We start from the raw sequence: 15015 nt of genomic DNA, 5'->3' as shown, positions 1-15015 counted from the left end.
CTTCGTCAGGGCTATTTTGAAGGCAGTCAAAACAAAAAAATCGAAAAAAAAAAAAATTTTGTTTTGACTGCCGTCAAAATAGCCCTGACGAAGCCCTGCAACGTGGGGCGAAACGTTGGCTCATTAAAATAGTATAATTCTACTATTTGAGTTTTTTTGACCGCACCCGGACCATATTCCTTTCAACAATTATTATCCATAACTTTCCTTTAGTGGGGTTGTTCAATTTTAAGGTTAGAGCTTGTTAGACAAAAAAAAAAAACAACTTTAAAACGTCTTCCTTCAGAAAGAGATTTTATAATTTAGTATAAACAAACTTATACCAAATTCAGATTTGAAAGTTAATCAAAACACTTTAGACTAAAGATATCATCAATGCTTGAAACGTACTTCATACCAATATGAATTTGTGTTTTCGTCTTTGAAGTTAATAAATAAAATATAAATAAATATTGGGATGTGTGTGTCTTTACTTCATGTCATGAGGCTGACTACAACAGAACTAGAAGTGGACATTCGTTCGCTGGTGGACGCAGCTGGTTGACCATGATATATCGATTCCTTATCGATTGACAAATGATAAAAATTTTTTGTCATTATATTTTCCCTATTTTTGTATAAAAAATATTTGACGAATATAAAGAAATATTACTATCTTTTGTTTTATTAATAACGTTTCCTCACACAGTAACCTTATTGATATTTTAAAGTTAAAGCTTTATATTATATAATTATTATAAGGCCCTCGTCGAATAAAAATATATATATAAGAAATACTCTATATGTAAAGATAAACGCCATTAATGACAGCCAAATGATGTAAATAGTAATCTACCCCACCCCATCTTCACATCCAACTCCAACGCAAGTTTTCATACATATATAAAAGCTGGAAATGACCGTAATATTTCACAATTTTATATATTTTCGAATTGTATATATTGTGCTTAAATAATATTAATATATGGAGTTATTTACTAAAATATAACTTCTAAATACAAAGTTTTGAAAAAATTAAACCCTTTTAAAAATTTAATTATCCTAACTTTTTCATTAGGTGACTTTTCGAACCAGTTAATATCGGGTACAAAACCTAATTTCTAGAGTTAAAATACTCGTTCAATTATATTTCATCAAATTACACATTATTGTCATTATAATTAATATCTCGGTAGTATTTTATGTTGCTAATTCTTTATACCAATTATAAGAAGATCATCAAACAATTTTCAACATTTATTGGCTATGAGAGATTATAAGTATTTCAGATATTTAGTTATATAATCTTTCTGAGGGTGGTTTTTCGCCATTATTTTTTTTCCTATTAGCCTAAAAATTCTTACCTTGAAGGGATTTGTATGGACTCGGAAAATGTCCATCATAGAGGTAATATTTTTAAAAGTTTCAATGGACCAAACTTTTTTTTTGGGGATAGTTTTTAGTGCTCAATTACCTACGTTATAAGTTGACGCGTTAACACTTTCGGCCGCCACGGCCAACAATTACCTTTAAAGTAATTGAATGCCACAACGCAGGTGCAGAAGACAGCTAACAAAATGGTGGTCCTGAACATCTCACAGACTAACCAGCTCAACTCTATGTCCGTGTTATCTTCTTACTTAATCTCTTTACAGTCGTCCAAAGCTCAACTGCTGGTGATAAAACATAAGACCATACGGTTTTAGTGTGTTGGAATAAATAAAAACACGTGACTTTATAATAGATAGATAGATAGTATATTGGCTAATATCTTTAAGCCGTGGGGTTTGGCGCATTTGATGTTAGTAGTTGTTAATATTGAATGACAATGAAAACATAAATATAAATACGTAAATTCATATTACTTACAGTAAAATCTTAATATAATTTAATAATACACCAATTAAATTTTTTTTTCCTAATAAATAATTAAAACTTTATTTCTAAAACCTAAAACGATATAAAAAAGCGTACATCTTAATATGATTTAATAATTTAATAACATATCGTATTAAATTTTAATTCATAATAAATAATTAAATAGTTATTACTAATACTACATAACTAATTAGATAGTTATTCCCAAAACAATATAGAAAAGTGTACATCTAAGTATGATTTAGTAGTTTAATGACATAGCGAATTAAATTTTTATTCCTAATAAATAATCAAATAGTTATCCCTAATACTATATAGATAATTAAATAGCAATTCCTAAAAAGTATAATTAAGTTGTATCATAAAAAATATACATGTTAATATAATTAATTAACTTTTCAGGCCTCACCCCTGACCATACCGTTGGTTTTTATTAAATAGTTAAACAAATTATGTGGATGCGTTGTAACTTTAAATATATACACTTTTTAACAAAAAGAAATAGATCTTATTTAGTATCTCCACACTGGAATTAAGATTATAGAAGATTTTCTAAGGATGATTGTTTACTGTTTTGAACAATATAATCTTTCAGGCAATTTTCCTTGTCGATACTCAGTGTAGGACATTGCAATAACAAGTGATTTAAGTTTTGGGTAATTTATTCTTGACCCCATCTAAATTTTTTCCCTGTTTTATAATCAAAGTAGTATTCTTGGGAACAAGTTTCAAATTTTCAGTATCTAAAATTCTTAATTGGCTAACGAGTTTCATTTTATTTATATTTACATAATAAGTTAAATATTGTTGCGATGTTAAAGATTTAAATAGTTTTGTAGAGTGGGTTGTATTTAGAGTTGAGACTCTATCAATGTCTATAGATCAGAGATGATTCTTCACTTTTTCGATAATTATATATTTATTAGTGAATAAGTAACTTGGTTTTAGCTCTTCAAAAAGACCGTCTTCAATATAATGATTTTCAGCTCTCTTTTGTATCTAAAGTAATAAGTCTGACAAGGCATTTGCGTGGCAGTCGATTGAAAGAATTTAAATACAGAAATTAATAATTTTCTTCAAAATGTTTACTTTTAAAGGACTTCGTCCGTTCTAAGCGAGCAATATAATGTGGAGTATACTTGGGCCAGAAATATAAATACTTCAAAAATTTGGCCTGTATCGACTCTAAGCCTTCCAGGTAATTTAAACTCCTAAGATTATTTAACTATTTATAAGAGTAAATTGACTCAACTTGCTCTGCCTCGTTGATGTGACGGGATATTAAAAAGGCATACACCCCTACCTTTAACAAGATAAGGCTTCAGACATGACAGTGCAGATTTCATATTTAAAAAAATAATAGTCAATGTACATTTCAAGCTTAAATCTCACTTTTTTTTTTTTTTTTTTTTTTTTTTTTAATTTTGAGCTGATAAGTTTTAGCTCCTATACGTATTTATTAATTTTTTTAGATATTTCCATTTTATTCTTTTAGTGTTTGTGTACATCAGATCGAAAATTCAACACTTTTCATTCTTTAATCTTAATAGTTAATCTCCAGACCACCTTTACTCTCCGTCGTAAACCTCTGCCCTCCTGTCCTACAGTATCCTATCTAAATACTACACTAACCCCTGTTGAACAGATTCGATACTTTGGACTCCATCTTGTCTAGAGACTTATTTGGAATCCACACACAAGACTGAAACGACAAGAAACTGCTCGAAGATTCCGATTGCTACAACACTTACTTGACAAACGCTCTAAACTTCCCATTCACTACAAAAAATTAGTATACACTACGATAACCAGACCAATTTGGACATTAGGAATTGAGCTCTGGGACTCCACGAAACCTTCATATTCTTCCCGCATCCAATCGTTACAATCCAAAATCCTACGTAAAATCCTTGATGCTCCTTATTACGTTACAAATAAACTCATTCACAAAGACCTTAACATCCCATTAGTTGCAGATTTGATCCAAAACAGATATGCGTCTTTTCATTCCAAACTCCTTAACCATCCTAACCCATTAATTCTTAATCTTTCATTCTTAACAATCCCTGATAATCCTCCAAGACGTCTGAAAAGAAGATGGCCGCGGGACCTTCTAATTTAAATTAATGTTTGAAATACCACCAATGGCTGGTTCCTTCCCAAGATTTTCAAGTGTATATGAAACATACAACATATTTACCTATTGTATTATTTTGTACAGTTGTAAATTACAGCAAATAAATTTAAAAAAATAGTTAATTTTTAACATCCATAACGTATGGACGAATCTTTAGTATCAATAATCATTAAATGCTTTAGCGCAGTTACTCAGCCTCCACTGGCTTAATACCAGTAACGGGGGACGGCTGGGATCTCGAAAAGCCCTGATATAACCTCCCACCCCCGACTCCGGTTTCTTAAGGTCCAGAGTTTAAATTTTGTAGAGTAAATGTGTAAATATTGTAATTGTTGTGTAAACATAATAGAGTCAATATTACTAGTATTTTTTATTTATATTAGTTCAATTAATTTATTACTTTTTTCTTACTAATTCATGTAAATAGTTTAAGTATTTGCATTACTTGAAATTTTTATCATTTATATATATTATAAATTTCAAATGATCATTTATGATAATTTTATCAATTTATCCTTATTACTCATTGCTCTAGGTGTTAGATTGTAATATTTATCAATAAATGAATAGCTCACTCTGTTAAAAATAATCACAAGTACATATAATAGCACTTATAATATTTATAATAGCACTTATTAGTACTTAAAATACCTGACCACCTGAATTATCCTTCTCCACGCCTTGTCTCGGACTACTGCTTTCTATCTCTCTGGTTGTTTGTTACCTCGTATTCTCTTTCCAACTATAGCATTCGTTGTTGTGAAAAAGCGTTCTAATAGCTTCTATGAAGCACTATATGGGCGGGGCATCTTAACCTTCTGGTATTTTCTGTCCAATCCCGTACTACTAGGTCCCGTTTATCTGACATCTTCGCTCCACCTTACCGGACTGCTGCGTTTGATAAATCGTTTTTTACCCAAGCTGCATTTCTTCGGAACAAAGATACGTCATGTATCAGCCTTCTCTGGTTTAAATCCCTTATATTTCACTACCTTTTGCTTCAGCAATCTGACCCATTATTATAATAGTACAGATAATTTGTAATTAACTTTTTATTTAGTCAGTTAGTTTTTAATTAATCTGTTGTTTTCTCTGTATATAAGTTATAATTAATTGAGGCCACACTGTTTTATGGCCAATAAATGTTATTATAAAATTAAAATTGCGTTTGTAATTGTTCTAGAGGGCCCTAATCCCAGAATAATAAACTATTTTTCATTTCATTTGTATCATGACATATTGACTGATCAGATTGTTTTGATACTACTAATCATATAATTATTATTTCTTTTGGATTTTGAGGATCAATCAATAAAACTGCTCTATTGTGGTGGCGTTTCACAACTGCATAGTTTGCACAGTCATGCACTACAATAAAAAAAAAATACAAACAACAGTTTTTTAGAACAATGAATTTCTTTCACTAATTATTTCAAAACTGAAATGTGCAGAGTATATCATTAATAACAATAAATATTACCAACAATTGCCTATTAAAGTGTGTTGTATATTGCTGTGATACAATTAACGGTCAATATATATACATGTATGTAGATATACTTTCAATTAAATTGGTTTAGCTGAGTACTACTTAATATAATCGAGTATATACATTTTATTTTTATTTTCTTAAATGCTGAATTTCCAAAAATCTTACTCTAGTGCTTTTTATATTGTTTATATTAAATAATCAACCCTATCTCATTGTTATCAGTAAGATAAAATGGATAAATATAGATGATGAAATAATTTGATTTATAACTAAAGCATAAAGCAATTTTCATACAATTGCCTTGTAGCAAGGGAAGCAAGAATTTCAACTCCAATCCACCAGAGCACAGCACCTCGAGACTCACTGAACCTCTCAACTTTGTATATTATTGTATTTGTACATATTATTAATTTTTGTACATACTACTTAGCAATGTCGGTAAAATAATAAATAAACTATGCCAAAATAACGTACGAAACTTTGTGGTAGTAAGGCAGATAAGACAAGACCGCTTCTCGGTAACAGGCGTATAAAGCACTAAGTCTATAAATAAGAACCCCTAATTGATCACAGAGGAACACAAATTCACAGCCTCTACTTGAGATAATTTAGGTTTATATTATAGCCGATCCTGATTTATAAATGGGTGTTATTATATGTTCACACTTGACATGATTTCTCTCCTTTACCTGTTATTTTTGTAGGCTCTAGCGGCTAGTTATCCTCCGGACTCACATACCTCCTACGCCTCTGTCGGAATAGTACCCGGCAGGACGAAGGCACCTTCCTGCATTACTGCATGGCTTGCTACCTTCCAGGTCTGCATACCTCCCTCGTGTTTATCGGAATAATAACTGGTAGGACGAGGTTACCATCCCCTGGGATATAGCGGTTGTCACCCATTAGTCTCATCCTATCTAGTAATCTTTCTTGTCAACTACCATACCTTTTTTAGTTGAACACGTATTTTTTAGGCCTTCCGGACAAGCAGACTCAGAAAGAAACAAACCTCGACAGCCTAATACTGACTAGAACGTCAAAAATGGCAAGAAGCTTCTCTTCCAGTCTCATTCCACTGAGAAGGCTTTGTTATGTTTTATTAGATTGGAGTATTCGAAGGAGAAACAGTTCATATTTAAATACGAGAATCGGGAATAATTCACGAAAAACAATATTTCCTCATAATTTATCCTCTCAAAAATGCTTAAGAAATATTATTTTTACACAGATGTTATGTACAGATGTTAAGGTCTTTATGAATGAGTTTATTTGTGACGTAATAAGGAGCATCAAGGCTTTTACGTAGGACTTTGGATTGTAACGATTGAATTTTATTTTGAAGAATTTTATGGTTTGGTGGAGCCCCAGAGCTCAATTCCATATGTCCAAATTGGTCTGATTATTGTAGTGTATACTAATTTTTTGTAGTGAATGGGAAGTTTAGAGCGTTTGTCTAGTAAGTGTTGTAGCAATCGGAATCTACGAGCAGTTTCTTGTCGTTTCAGTCTTGTGTGTGGATTCCAAGTAAGTCTCTTGTCAAGATGGAGTCCTAAGTATCGAATGTGTTCAACAGGAATTAGTGGTGTATTCAGAAAGGATACTGTAGGACAGGAGGGCAGAGGTTTACGACGGAGAGTAAAGGTGATCTGGTGGAATTTGTCAGGATTTATTTTGATTCTCCAGTTTTTACACCATTCTTCGATAGATGTTATGTGTGCCTGTAGTGTTTGTGATGCAGTAGTTGGGTCTTTGTTTCCAGAAAGTATATATGTGTCATCATCATTTGTTGTTAGGACTGTGTTAGGGTGGGTTGGGATGTCAGCTGTATAAACCGTATAAAGAATGGGACCTAAGATACTACCTTGAGGAACACCGGCTTGATTGTAAATAGTTAGTTAGCTAAAATGATGTCCACAAGTTTCTCCATATCTATTCGCCTTCCTCCGAGCTTTTGTTAGTCAAAGATTTCTCCCTATCGCCTTCCTTTGCCACATTCTGTCCATCTTCCTCTCACGGCGTCTATTCCTGTAGAATCTGCCTTACGCCTCCTGACGGTTCCCTGTTGTCTTGTTCCAGAAGTTCACAGTTATGGCTCGAGATAATCAATTAGCTAACATATTTTCTTTTCCAGATTTATATATGATTCACATATTCTAATGTATAAATCCTTCTATTGAAGTGACATTAAATTATAAGTGTTATAATTCTATTAGCTTAGTCAATATGTGAAATAGATTTATTTGAACTGTAAGTATTTGTTTACTAAAATAAAACATGTGATTTTAAACAAAAGCAGTAAGATCTTTTGACGGTAAAGGAGAGGCAGTCTACGATTGTTAGCTATGACGACATGGTTTTGAAGTTTTAGTTTTCCCTAAAGCTTCGCAGGCTCTATGGTAAGACCATGGTTGACTTTTGGCCAAGCCACTTCACTCACACAGGGGCCCCTATTCTGCGTGCTTCTAGAACATCTCAACTGTCATCCGGTGAGATTAGATATAAACATTAACGTACATTTGCTCAAGGCACATTGAAGATATTTTTCTTTTAGTTTTATTATAAAATTAGTTTTAAGTGTTTGAAACTATTCTTTCGTTCTACTATTCTAAATTCTTTCGTTTTGTTCATAAATATATATTCATTATATTTTGGTTCTTTATAATACATACAGTTTATTTTTTAAATATAAATTTCAAACATTTTTATGTAATAATTCTTTCCAACCCAAAAATAATTTTCCCAGGGCTTATTCTACCTGGCAAGAGGAAATGGTCTCAGTTCAGGCAACACCTTCAAACAAGTAATACTAGCCAAAGAGTCCTTCAACTTTCTCACTCATTGTAGGGCTCTAAGTGTGTACTTTAAGCTTTCTCCCGAACACATAGGGCAACAGCCCATACGTTTCCCGTGAGCTCTCGTTCCACCGCAATATATCTGGGCCCTGTTTCATAATAAAGTACAAACTAATACTATTAGTCTTGTAGATTTATCTTAATTCAATTACACAGACTTGTACAATAGTAACTTGTACTTCAGTAGTTATAAATTCATGTAATATCACTAATAGTCATCCCTATCATGAAAAAATAAATATTAGTATTATTACCACACTGTTTCTACACTTGTACTATGAACTAATACTACTAAAGCTAATAGCTTTCATTATGAAACAGGGCTCTGGTCTCCGCCTCTGTCAGACGCTTACTGGGGTACGCCGCAGACAACACTGCTCCCAACGCGTACTTACTCGCGTCTGTAGTGATATTGAATTGCTGAGTAAATTCTGGGAACGAAAGCACCGGCTCCTACTGCAGCTTTTCCATCCACCGCCTGATGTTGCCTTCCACCATTGGGGTGATCACCTTTCTAACTTTCTTGAGAAGGTTGCTGGGTGGGAAGAGGTACTCCACCATTTCTGGTACGAATCTCTGGTAAAAATTTAAAGTTCCCAACAATCTCCGAACTACCTTCACATCCCAAGGTACTGCCATCTTCCCTATAGTTGCGACTTTATCTACGTCGGGTTTAACTCAAAATAAGGAATACGCTGTGTAAATTTTGATTCGTCGATTTCCCTCAAAAACTTTTCCATCAGACGCTGGAAGGTTATGGGAGCATTTTTGTGGCCAAACGACAACCTTGTAAATTCATAGTGTCCTCCTAGAAGATGAATGGCGTTTTAAATATATACGCCAGCGGGTGTTTCCTCTCTTTCACATATGTAACTTTATCTTATTTTAATGTGATCTCGTTGACCACCTACCCGATTGCCCCGATCATTGTTCCTTCTTTAAAAAAAAATATATTCATCTTCTCTCCTAAGCTTTTGTCTCCAGTCCTCAGCCTGATTGATTTCTCCAATCCGCGCTCCCTCGATTTTTCTCTGTCAAAGGCATTTGGGGTCCTCCCGCCGACCATAGCTTCTGGGTTTCGCTTTATTTTCCTGTTTACTTATTCCCTTTCTCCTACCATCTCTGTGTTCTCTTCTTGCCCAAGGTTTAGACATGTTTCTCGGTCGTTGATATGGTATTCGGGATATAGCACCTGCCTAGCGCTTAAATCTATAAGATCCTGAACATATTCCACAAAGAACCGCTCTCTCGGCATTCCCTTCTTCTCCTCCAGTTCTTTTGCCAATCGAATCTTTACTACCAAGGATGGGAATCGCATCCGACCCTGTACCTTGATTGTATCCATCATCTCTCCCACACAGCCCACTAAACTGTCCCAGTTTCTTAATTTCATATCCTCCTCGGCACCTTCTTTAATCTTTCCTTGATGACCCTCCAGAAGGTTTTTTCATCCGTCTGAATCTGATTGCGGCTGCTCCTCTTCACTCTGGAGACGACCTGAATTGCCTGTTTTGAATGCCCTCGCACATCGCTGCCAAGTAGGCTTTCGATTGATTTAGCGTCAATCCGGCTTATCGGTCGGACACACTCTTTAACAAAGATGCTCACTTTGCCTTTTTCCCTGGTCAAAAATGGCCTTCCTCAAGTCTTGGGTTTTTGCTGTGCGTACTTTGATCTACTCTAATGCCGTGGCGTGTGCTTCCACAATAGAGACTTCTAGTGGTGGAGGAATCTCCGAGGGTGGTGAAATCTCCTGTGTGGGAGGTGCGTTCTGGACCACGTTTTAATTTAAATCTTCCTAGTTCAAAACCGCTTGTTTAGCGATTCCATTGGCAGCCATTATTTACAAAAAAATGAGAGAAAAATAATTGAAGATGAGAAAGTCACAACACTAAAAAATCTTTATTAAGAGAAAAAAATACTAAGGTTTCTAAAGTTCCTGGGTTTTGGCATCAGTTAAACAAAATAATTAACTCGTTTGTATCTCAAAGATTGATTTTATTGATTGATTTATATATTGATTATTGATATATATATATATATAAGTTACGGTACGGGAGTTACGGAGTCAGCTGTTATTTCAATGTCAGCTGACTGAGGGGATCAGCTGATCGAATGTGTATAGGAGATGTACCGAATACAATAAAGCCAGTATGTTACAGCAGTTCAAACGTGTTACATCTTATTCCTTCTTCTCTTTTTTGACATTTTGCTTTCGCCAATACTTAACTTATATATATATATATATATATATAGCTGGCATTTATTATTTTATTGATTTCTTCCTTCCCCTGCCTTATAAGCAATTCAGGTGTGCAGCAGCAGTTCGATGTTACATATCCTTCATCAAACTACTGTTGGTAAATAAATTTACAATTCTAATGATTCATGTACAGTTTTCTTACAGGTTTTGTGAGTATTATAATACGTTATGATATTTATACAATTATTATTATTACTATGACATTCCTTCTCCATTTCGTATTTTTTTTTTTAAAGGATAAACATATTAATGGATACAGGAATAGAATAAATCTTGTATATGATGAAGATAACATAAGAAAATTATTATATTTTAAAATTGTTTTAAGTTAGAATCTAGTTAGAACCAGATATCACTCCTTTCATTACATAAACATATTAATGGATACAGGAATAGAATAAATGTATATGATGAAGATAACATAAGAAAATTATTATATTTTAAAATTGTTTTAAGTTAGAATCTAGTTAGAACCAGATATCACTCCTTTCATTACAAGCTTCATAACCACTCAAACCCCCCTAGTTTCTAACCTTGCATCTTCTTCCATTCCTGACAATTCCACGAGGCGCCTGAAAAGAAGATGGCCACGATACCTGCTAATGTAAAATGTCATTAGAGTGCTACCAATGTGTAGTTGCTCTACACGCCTGTAACACTCCATTTTAACTAAGATCAAATTTACTGAATGTATTATATAATATAAAGTTGTAAATTTCAATAAAGATATTATAAAAAGAAGTTAGAATCCTGTAATTACAATTTAATAAACCAATGACACGTAGGTTTAGTGGGTAATGATTAAAGCCAGAAAAAAATGATGAATCTGTGTCGCTTGTCAATAATATCATTGTACGGGATTAAAAAGATGTAGTATTTAATATTAGTTTTTGCTATCTATTGAAAATAATAAAAAATAAAATAAAAAACGAACTCTTCCTTCTTTAATGAATAGCTGTCAGTTGTCAACACATAAGAACTTTTTTCCTTTTACCCTGAAACATTAATACAAACAATATAACCATTATACACATTTTAGTATGTACAATATAACATAATATAGTTTGATAATGTACTCCCAGGTTACTGGATCACAGCAATCGTCTAAACCACAACATATTACTTCACCATTGCAGCAGTATTGCGATTCCATCTTATGCTTGAGGCATTTTATCCAACCTTCGGGTAAAGGGATTTCATCTAAAAATTATTTTTATTTAAACTGAGATTCAGTTAAAAAAAATATCGATACAAGTAATTTTAGCTCAGCAAAGGTGATGATCGCTTTATAAACATGATTATCAAATAAATTATTTCTATTCCTACTTATTCTTGTACAATTATTTATTTATCATCAAATGTTATAAACTGTATCTATAAATTATTATTTTGTTTAATTTCAACTTATTCATTACAATATAAGTATATATAATAAATAAAACAATATCTGCTCGTATATACTTTTTTAATATGTTGTCAGTTAATTTTTATAAATCTGTAGTTGACAATTAATTATCTGTTTCTCGTTATTTCTCCTTTCCCTTGTCTTGTTTTTCTGCGCCTCCTCTGCCTAGTGGCTTTCCACGAGTCGGCCCTCTTCGCCTAGGTTTGATTTGGATAGAAAGGTCCCACTGAACTTGTCCACACATATACGAACTCTTTGTAGGTAAATGACCCAGTGGTGGGCATCTTAATGGCAATTTTGATTTTATAATTAAATGTCCGTGGTGACAATGACGATGTAATGTCATTAAACAATACTGATTCTGACCCACCAGAGTCTACTTTGTAAGTTCACCTAAGTTATTATTATTATTATATATCGCCACGTTATTTTTTCACTTGGAAATAACGAAAACCCCGAAACAAGTTGCCCACAACATAACTACAATATACACTTATATAACATGAGTTGGCGACAATATCGGCATATCTTACGGATCCGTCGGTGTCAACACTATAGACCTCCTCGAAACAGGTGAAGTCTTTTCTTTCTAGAAACTTCATCAATTCTTCCTTGACCCTGTGGTGCCGGCGTGTTATAAGAAGGGAGTTGTTGAGGCACTTTCCCAGCACATGAACTTGTGTTTCATACTCTCTGCCGCATTTGCGACAGAGGGACTTAACTTCTTGCTGTTCGCTGGCTCTTGAGATCCCACGCAGGGGTGCGTAGTTGATATTAAGTTTCAGGGCGTTCTCCCATTCTGATCCCGAGAGTACCTTCTTCTCACATACATATCTATATGCTTTCGGGGTCTCTTTGAAATGGTGAACACCAATACCCTGCCACCTGCAACCGGCCCATTCTTCGAAAGCATTCTCACGCAACGACTATCGTAGAGCTCTCACATTTTGGTTGCCCTTATCGAACCCAAATCTATGAGTACATGGTTTTCAAAGTGAGACCTTTCTCCAAAGCCGACCTTACTCCTCCGTTGATTGTTGTGGAAATTTCCAACAGCTCAATCAAATTGACCATTTTCGATTCCTTTATAAATTTCGTTGCAAAATGAATTTTTATTTTCATTTCGTTTAGTAACAAAAACAATACATAGTTCTCCCGGCTGAAAAGCTAATTGCCATAATCTTCCATGAAAAAAATATCTCCAACGGAACTATTTCCTGAAGGATACCAGGAATCTTCTTCTTCTGATGATGATTATAAAATTGGTTGCTTTTTTTATTTCTGAAGTATTATTTTTATTCATCCCTTTCTCTTCTTCAAAGCCTAAATGGACGGGAAATTTAATTTCTTACTAACCGCTGGTAGAAGAAAATAGTAACAGATTCGTAGAAAATAGCACCAAGCATCCACCTTCTTTCTGATTTCCTCATACACCTTTCCTTGTGGAACACTTCACTAATTCCTACGGAATTCTTTCATGTTTGAAGACTTTAAAAGGTAATAGAATTAAATATTGCACTCTCATTGGTATTGAAGACTTCATTTGAATCATTAGGAATACTTTCCAAACTTTCTTGTTTTAAATATTCAAAAACTTGTGTGAACCACTTTTGTAAGATTGGAAGGGTAATGTTGAATGAAATGAAATGTCTTAATGTTGAAAAGAAAATTACAATAGATAATGCAGATTTCAGAAAAGTAAAATGAAGGAAAAAAACTGTGAATTACTTCCACTGAATTCCTGTGGATTCTGTATTCCTCCGAGGTCGACCCAGCCTGTAAAAGTACCTTAAATTGGGTAAAAATCTTACTGTCGAGCGTGATGCTGACCTAATCCCCTCCTTGCTCAACCGTTGATCTAGCAACAATATTTCCATACAGAATACTGCATCCCTGAGCATTCCTCGGTTGTATTGGTACGGATTGATTTATTTATTTTTAAATACTAATTTCAAACCCACTAGTTTCTAACCTTGCTTCCTCTTCCATTTCTGGCAATACTCCGAGGCGCCTGAAAAGAAGATGGCCTCGTGACCTTATATTCTAAACTGTTTTTAGAGTTGTACTACTGGGTAGTTTCTCTACATCCTGTATCATATCATTATGTCATTATGATCAAATTTACTTGTATTTTTTTTACAGTTGTAAATATCAATAAATAAATAAAAAATAAAAATACTAATTTTATTTTCCCAAGTCCTTAGCAAAATCAGTATCAAAATGACCTCTCCCAGCCGACCACAAATAACACCTTCATCCTGGCACCGAAAGTTCCCATGATACTTGATATAATGAGAGCTTAATATTTCTTTTAACAGAATTCGAGTATTTTTTATATTTTTACTGCCTAGTGTCAACGTGACAGCGTCCACTTTTGGTGCAATATTACGGGCCATTTAGTGTATTGTGGGTAGTTTTCTTCAGTGACCAGATGAAGGAAATTATTCTCAGTGAGACGGTAGAGTCCCCTTGGGAGTTTCCCTCAGCAGCTTTGCCGTTCGTACATCAAAGGTGGCGTTACAAGTTTTCTTAGCAGTTTCTGTAACGCCACTGCTAGGATATAGGTGGTCATTGGTCAACTCATGGTCACATTTAAGACTAACGTCATGAGCCAGTAGTCACCTCACGTTTTATTTTACACATTTATCAATGATCGTTTATTTTTGCCAGAGTATACTTGCTAAGTGTATGGGAAAAAAACAAACAGTCTCTAGATGGCAAATAAATTTCAAAATTCGCCTTTAGTGTAACATATTAGATTCATTACAATTTAGCGAATCTGTCAACAGAAGTCAAATATTTTTTCTCTCCCATCCATGGCTAAGAATTTAATAAAGACATTTTTTAAAAATAATTGGAGAAGTTTGTCGGGGGGGGTGCGGTCAGCAAAGAACAACATAAATAAACAAAAACCAGATTTATTTATTTATAATCCTTAAATTTCTTTCTTGAGACTGGCAATATTTTACTAAACTATTCAAAAACACTATCCAAATTATAGTCTCAAAA

At 33.7% G+C, this 15015-nt stretch overlaps 2 long non-coding RNA genes across 2 annotated transcripts in view; both read right to left on the bottom strand.

Annotated features, from left to right (window-relative positions):
* LOC106679955 (uncharacterized) overlaps window positions 1-4886 on the bottom strand; it is a 7079-nt gene extending 2193 nt beyond the window's left edge. Inside the window, exons 1-2 of the long non-coding RNA XR_001343048.3 lie at window positions 4646-4886; window positions 1507-1652 (exon numbers count right to left, since the gene is read on the bottom strand). This is a non-coding gene — a long non-coding RNA (uncharacterized lncRNA). The remainder of the gene's footprint in view (window positions 1-1506; window positions 1653-4645) is intronic.
* A 6121-nt stretch (window positions 4887-11007) lies between these two features.
* The window catches only part of LOC106679954 (uncharacterized), a 7110-nt gene continuing 3102 nt past the window's right edge, over window positions 11008-15015 (bottom strand). The window contains exons 2-3 of the long non-coding RNA XR_001343047.2: window positions 11678-11801; window positions 11008-11596 (exon numbers count right to left, since the gene is read on the bottom strand). This is a non-coding gene — a long non-coding RNA (uncharacterized lncRNA). The remainder of the gene's footprint in view (window positions 11597-11677; window positions 11802-15015) is intronic.

Source organism: Halyomorpha halys, unplaced genomic scaffold, assembly GCF_000696795.3.
Source record: "Halyomorpha halys isolate HHAL.00 unplaced genomic scaffold, Hhal_1.1 Scaffold236.1, whole genome shotgun sequence".
NCBI lineage: Eukaryota > Metazoa > Arthropoda > Insecta > Hemiptera > Pentatomidae > Halyomorpha > Halyomorpha halys.
Note: the sequence above shows the minus strand (reverse complement) of the source record. Positions and strands in the feature narration are given on the sequence as shown.